This window comes from Medicago sativa, chromosome 6 (genome assembly GCF_051527215.1).
Source record: "Medicago sativa cultivar Bolivia chromosome 6, Bolivia_mono, whole genome shotgun sequence".
Lineage (NCBI taxonomy): Eukaryota > Viridiplantae > Streptophyta > Magnoliopsida > Fabales > Fabaceae > Medicago > Medicago sativa.
The window spans coordinates 15,259,684-15,267,542 of record NC_140754.1 but is presented as its reverse complement, the minus strand read 5'-3'; the positions used below and the strand labels follow the sequence as shown (position 1 = coordinate 15,267,542).

At 32.5% G+C, this 7,859-nt stretch overlaps 1 long non-coding RNA gene across 2 annotated transcripts; it reads left to right on the top strand.

The window, feature by feature from the left end:
• Positions 1 to 5,602: 5,602 nt before the first annotated feature.
• Positions 5,603 to 6,948, top strand: LOC146913154 (uncharacterized). 2 transcript variants are annotated; one of them, XR_015013311.1, is made up of 2 exons: positions 5,603 to 6,171; positions 6,484 to 6,948. It is a non-coding gene; the product is annotated as an uncharacterized LOC146913154 (long non-coding RNA). The 2 variants fall into 2 exon arrangements; XR_015013312.1 differs by having other exon boundaries at positions 6,481 to 6,948.
• The last annotated feature ends 911 nt before the right edge of the window (positions 6,949 to 7,859 follow it).

The window sequence follows — 7,859 nt, the reverse complement described above, 5'->3', positions numbered from 1 at the left end:
ACATTATCCAATGAGATACTAAAAAAATAGGGATATTAGTTCTCTATTTATGAGATCAACCGAGAACAAGAGATACTAAAAAAAAAGAAGAAGAAGAAGAAGAAGAAGAAGAGTTTAATGGAGATTTCTTAATAAAAAAAAAAAAAAAGAGTTTAATGGAGATTATGATATACTAAAAAAAAATAGGGATACTCCTCTAAAAAAACATACAGTAAACCCATATATTCCACAAAGAAAGCCCATTTTCTAATATATATATATATATATATATATATATATATATATATATATATATACAGGGACGGACCCACGTATAGCTCCCTGTGGGCCTGGGCCCTCACTACATTTGCAAAATAAAATACTAAAATACTACTCATCTATTGTACTGGCATGGTAATATATGATTATTCTGTAATAACTTTTGTGTGCATGTGTGGTTTCATGACTAGAACTTAGTCAACTTACCAACAATATAAGACCAACAATATAAGAGTATATATTATATTATTATATATATATACACAAAAGGCACCACGAAGGGAGAAGTAAGAGGGGTAGTTTTTTTTTTTATTTTTATTTTTTTTTATTTTTATTGAGGGGTAGTTATTATTTAGGACTATTGTTTGAGTTTTGATTATTATTCTGGAAGTGTTTATTTTTTAATTGGTATATTTGTTTTTAGAGTTGTCTTTGATATTAACTATCGCAAGTGTAACTGTTAATTAAAATAATTTTCTCTATTATGAGTCTTATCAAGAATTTTATGTGAAATCGTATGAAAGATGAATTAAAAGTGAGAAAATCATTCAATGTTTTCAAAATCTGAAAAATCGTTTCAAAAAAAATGTATATTCCTCTCATAAAATTATGATGTATATTTTATGTTTTTAAGAATGAAATGTTGGCCTACACTACTTAAAAATCCTGGGTCCGTCCCTGTATATATATATATATATATATATATATATATATATATATATATATATAGAGGGAACGAACAGTAACTACTACAAGTTCTGATCCGAAAATCTGAAACATAAACCCTAAAACCGGTAACATATATCCTTTCTAATATCCAATGAAAAGGAAGAGAACTTCTTCCCTAAAATCATATTCACCAGAAAACTTACTCACCGAAAGTCCGAAGGTTTCAGATTCAACATGTTCGTATTTACCTGATGAGTGTTGGGAGATTATCTTCAGATTCATCCACAAAGACGACTTCAATCACCGCTGCTTGAATTCTTTTTCTTTTGTCTCCAAAGAGTTCCTCTCCATCATTGACCGTCGTCGATTCTCACTCATCGTCAAAGATGCAACAGGCCCTTTCCTCGGTCGCCTCCTCAAAAGGTTCACCAACCTCAACTCCCTTGACTTCTCGAACTACAACGGTGACCTGGACATGCTTCTCCACAAAATCTCTCCTTTCCCACTTAAGAAACTCACATCGCTTAGTATCTCCAACCAACACACCTTTCCTGCAAATGGGTTGCGAGCTTTCTCCCAAAACATTACAACTTTGACATCTCTCGATTGTTCCAACACGTTTCTCTACAACAACAACGATCTGTTACTTATTGTCGATTGTTTCCCAATGCTTAAAGAACTCAACCTTGGTCACCCTTTGGTGAACAATCAAACTAACTTCATTAATGGAATTCACTCTATGTTATCCAAGTGGCGATGTATACAACATTTGGATCTTAGGTGCACATATTTTCTGAATGATGAACATGTTGCTGAGTTGTCTTTGTTTCTTTGTGACTTACTGTCTGTAAACCTTAGTGACTGTTGGATGTGTAGGAAAAATTAGACATAGAATTATTATAAAGTATAAAATCAATTATAAATATAAGCACAAATGAATATGACTCTTCATCAAATTAAATAGAGAATAGAAAACTTATCGATTATTGACTGAGGCGTGCACAAAGCACTGGGCTTAAGAGTATTTCGCCACCCCGGATAGATTATCCGATGCAGTAGGTCTCATAGCTAATACTCCCCAGGATACAACAGTCACATCTTGCTAGCACCGCACGTGAAATAGCAAGGTCTCAGGAACTACTCTTGGATGCTCAAGGGAACTTAATATCTATTATTTACTATGTATGCTTATACACATATGACTATGGCAGATAGTTTAAACTATCTTCCAACCTCTCTCTGACTCTCGTATCCCCCATTTCCTCTTATATTGAAGAATTGACTTAGTACGTGTACATTGGTATTGAAAGCATAACCGTAATTCTTGGAATCAATTTTGAGAAGTAAAATCTTATCAAGTATGTAACGGTTAAAGCCATAAAAGTAGGTATGAATGAAAAACGTTTAGTCACCATAAGAAACCGTAAATTATACCAAGTCAAAACTTAGTAATTAGATTTTAAATAAATAATAATTAACTTTAAAATAAATTAATAAATAATATTTCCAACAATCCCCCACAATTTATTTTAAAGTTTTAGGTGTTCCCAAGAGCGTGACAAATCAATGCATAAGCACTAGTGTCTTTTGGACTATGAACTAGCACATAGAGCAAATGAAATTTGATCCACTAGAATGTCGGTGAGATTATAACCTCTATGAACCTCATTCCGTATGTGAATCAGTGACCTCATCACTCACATTGATCTCTCGTCCAAAGTTTGTTCAACGCGGTGTGGTGCATTTTGGCCTTGCACCTATGCCTGGATTTCATGAGTGGCTCTAGAAAGTCTGCCCAATCTTTCATAGAGGCGGCCTCACCTCCAACACTCATATAGGTAAATCTATCAAGTGTACACCACAGTCAAGCACACCACTCAAATATATGAGCTATAGATTTATTAAGAGTTTATGAACTCAACCTCTAACGCTGTAGTATACACTATCCTACACCATAGGGATGAACTCTCAAAAGTTAAAATGGATAGTGTCTCATCAAATTGACAAGTGACTTGTTCTTACCCATATGAACATAACCTTGCAAATTTTCACAATTTATGTTGGGTTACCATCACTCTCAATTTTTGTATTGGACATAATTCATCCCCCTTCGATGTATATATACATATTTCTCAGTACAATGATGCATCACAAATAGAACATTGACTAAGACGTCTCTCAGTCAGCATCTCATATATATTATAAGATCATCATCCATGATATATTATCATAGGCTTAATTAAATTCTAAGAAACAACACCCCCACATTGGAGGAAAATAAATCTACATTTAGATTTATTATACAGGTCTACTTGGAAATGCTTCCAAGCGACAACTCCCCCACATTGGGTAAATATAGATCCATGTGTGAATTTTTATTCAAGTCTACTTAAATTATTTTTCAAGTGACGACACCCCCACATTGGGAAAAATAAATCCACACATTTTTATATTTTCACATCATCGTATTATTAATACAATGAATACTATAAATATATTAAGCATCATTGTATTATTTTAATACAATGGATAATCCACAATATATGTCACCAATATTTTAAGGTGTATCTCAATATATATCTCATGAGTTTATCAAGTGCCACAATAATATATTCAGGTCTACTTAGATTATTTCTAAGCGACAACATCTCTATTTGCACTTCTAAAAAAAATTTCACAAGTTTAAGAATTCTGTCAAAGAATTCAGACAAAAACTCACTAAACATGTTTGATGATCAGACTTCTAGTAGTTAGAATACACATATGAGACGTGCATGAATCAAATGTACACAACTATATGAATGCACAAAGCTCAAATACATAAATAAGAATAAATTATCTGATGTTGCTAACATTTGCATCAAATTGCCAAATTATAATTTCAACAGTTATCTAATTCAAACCACCATATTCCTTCAATCATAAAATTTCTTGATGCGTGGCATAATTTATCATGTTAGTATGATTCCAAAATATGGACACACAATGATAAGAAAAACAATATAGTTTCATGGCAGTCTCAAGTGTAATGTAATTAAATAAGTAAATTTTGGAACAAACTGAAGTAAGCATATCACTAAAACTTATACTTACAAAACTTTAAATTTTGAAAAACTTATCAAAGGAAAACATGTTCAGAATGGCACAAAATAAATACTCCACGTTAATATAGAAATTCTATACATGCATTGAAAAATCATAATCATATGCAGCCATTGCTTTGAATTCTGTTTATTCTACATGGACACAATGTTTTCGAACTCAACTCTACACATTTAACTTAGAAATTATTCAGTTAAGAATGCAAACAATCAAATTAAACAAAGGTTTCTTGAAACAAATTTTTCATCTACAACATATATTTCTCAAATCAACAAGTACACAACAACACATCATTCTCATCAGAAAGAAACAAAGATTATAATTTTCAATTGCACCATATAATGACTATGATTCTATACAAATTCAATACAATCACAAATTCAACATAAAACTCAAGACTTTTGTGAGGTTTAAAGGTTAAAATATGTACCTTGACCCTTGTGGATGATTTCAAGGGGATAAAATTTTAAAACCTTACAATGAAGTTGATCACATCATACTATTGTTAATTGAATTGTTGAATTCTGCAACATTTGATGTATCTGCCTTCTCCCTCTAAACTAATGTTCACCCACCTTTTGACTTTATCACTGCTCACTAGCTTCAAATTTCTTTAAGGATGAAGTCACCAGAAATTTACTTCCTAATTCCTAATTCACTTTAGGTGTCAACCAAATTCCAATTCTTTGATCATAGAACTGCAAAAAATTTCGCCAGTCTCCGTAAATCAAAGGTTCACCAAAATAGAACATAGTAAGATATTAAGTAAATAATAACAGGACTTTGTTAGACAGTATTGGTTTTCAAAATAAACAAAACATGTCAGACATCAATAATTTCTCATTCACAATAATATAAATAAATCAAAAATACAATTGTAACCATTAAAATTTATATAATAATTCTATGTCAACGGAAATACTCTTAAGATTGTAGGAAAAATTAGACATAGAATTATTATAAAGTATAAAATCAATTATAAATATAAGCACAAATGAATATGACTCTTCATCAAATTAAATAGAGAATAGAAAACTTATCGATTATTGACTGAGGCGTGCACAAAGCACTGGGCTTAAGAGTATTTCGCCACCCCGGATAGATTATCCGATGCAGTAGGTCTCATAGCTAATACTCCCCAGGATACAACAGTCACATCTTGCTAGCACCGCACGTGAAATAGCAAGGTCTCAGGAACTACTCTTGGATGCTCAAGGGAACTTAATATCTATTATTTACTATGTATGCTTATACACATATGACTATGGCAGATAGTTTAAACTATCTTCCAACCTCTCTCTGACTCTCGTATCCCCCATTTCCTCTTATATTGAAGAATTGACTTAGTACGTGTACATTGGTATTGAAAGCATAACCGTAATTCTTGGAATCAATTTTGAGAAGTAAAATCTTATCAAGTATGTAACGGTTAAAGCCATAAAAGTAGGTATGAATGAAAAACGTTTAGTCACCATAAGAAACCGTAAATTATACCAAGTCAAAACTTAGTAATTAGATTTTAAATAAATAATAATTAACTTTAAAATAAATTAATAAATAATATTTCCAACAGGATGCTCACAGAATTAGCCTTGTATTCACTCGTTAGAAACTGCCCTTTACTTGGTGAGATTAAAATGGAACACGCAACTATAGAGAAAGAGAGTGTAGAGAATTCTAGTGTATATCCTCAGTTAAAGTCTCTCTATTTAGGTAGAAATTTACGATTAACTGATGAAAATATTGTAATATTAGCTTCCTTTTTCCCCAATTTACAACTTCTTGATTTGAATACTTGCAATAACATATCTGAAGGTATTTGTCAAGTTTTAAGGAGATGTAGTAAGATTAAACATTTGAACTTAGCCCACTGTTCAAGAGTGAAGCTACGTGGAATGAACTTTGTTGTTCCCCACCTTGAGGTGTTGAACTTGTCAGATACGAAGGTGGATGATGAAACACTCTATGTGATCTCGAAGAATTGTTGCGGGCTTTTGGAACTATTACTGAAAGATTGTTATTATGTCACAGAGAAAGGAGTGAAACATGTGGTAGAAAACTGCACACAATTGAGACTCGTCTCGACTCGTGGATGTCTTCTTTGCTAGTATTATTTAATTGCTATGTTGAAGTTTGAACACTGTAAGTTGTTTTTTTAAGATAAATAGTTTTTACTTTGTTGCCAATTAGTATGCTTTCATAATTTAATTTGTGGGTTTTAGATTCTAAACAAGACATGATAAATAAATTTCATATCACAAACATGATACACTTTCATTATGTTACTTTTAAATAACTTTTTTTTTATCTACTATACTTATTTTGCAATTGCTGCAACTGAAAATGGTCCAAGGGCACCAAAAAGTGATGAACTTGATAAAGCTTTATACAATCAGATACATCTTATTCTTCTCTACAACAAATTCTAAATAGATTTTTATCTGTTTTTAGCAGATTGTTTCTTGTGTTGGCGGCTTTTAGTATCTTCCTTCGTTTTGGAAGGGATGTTTTTGAGTGTGTTCTTTCGGTGCTTCAGTGACAACTCTGCGGTGCGGCTGGGGAAAGTTTTATGGTTCTGATTGGTCTTTTTCTGGTGCGGCAGTTTTGATTGCTTCGAGTCTGCGCTTTTGGTGGGGATTCATTTGCAGTTATGGTGTTCTAGTTGATAATATTGTTTCTGGTATTAGGACTGTAGTTTTTAGTGTATGTGGCTGATGTGAGTGTCTATCAGATTTGGGGTTGGCTACTACTATCCTACTTTTCTGGTTTTTCCGATAGCTGCCTTTGCAATTTTGTTGGTTCATCAATAAAACAAAACTGTCACGAGTGATTCATGAATTATATTTACTCAACCAAACTGAATTGGTTCAATTTATGAACTATCAATCACATTTTGGTTTTTTGGTTCGATTGAAATCACATTTCGGTTTTCTTGGTTCGATTTTTTGTTCTCTTTTTTTAACAATCCTATGTATGGCTAGTTAATTTGCTCAAATGTCACGCTAGCGTAATTTGATATCACAAAAATAAAATAAAGATTAAAAACAATAACAGTTTAGGAAAAGGTTAAAAATAGTTACAAGTTCTCAAAGGTAAAAGCATCGTTTAAACAATGAATCAATTATGGCAGAGCTTTTCAACGATATAGAGATATATTGCTTTCAATTTATGTATGGCATGTTAAGCTCGATTGGATTAAGCACCTTTCTATGGTTCTTACAAACAAGTTTATTGCTGGAGAGCTATAGGAAGCTATAGCAGCCCGGTCTCTGTGGGTTCGATCTTTTTATTCAATTACTTGGACAATGTATACTTGCACTTGGTTAAACCACCTGAAGATACGTAGTGTTTTCATGCATTACCAATGTGCTTCCATTCATACATAAGAAAACTCCTACAACCAGATATGTGCCACTATATATCTCGGACTTCAGTTACGCTAACGTGTAACACTAATCTCGACATGATCTCAAGGATCACCATAGTAAAGATACAAATAAATTGTAATGTCTACGAGATTAGATACTCTACTCTACTAATAGGAAGCTCACCTTCCATATGATCATTCAACTCACATTACTCGCTAGCTATTTTCACCGTCTCTTACTTTGACATCAAAGTATTCTTTCATGTACACCCTCTTATAGAGAAGGAGAGCATACAAGAAGAAGGCATACATGTCATCAACATCTAAGCTTGAAGATCACTTCACCAAACCTGGTGATCCGATTCTCGTGTTAATACAAAAGCATAATCCAATCGGGCTGAATAGAACCAACTCATTTTTTGTCGGTTTAGATTGATCTGAATTTTTTAAGAAATTATTATAA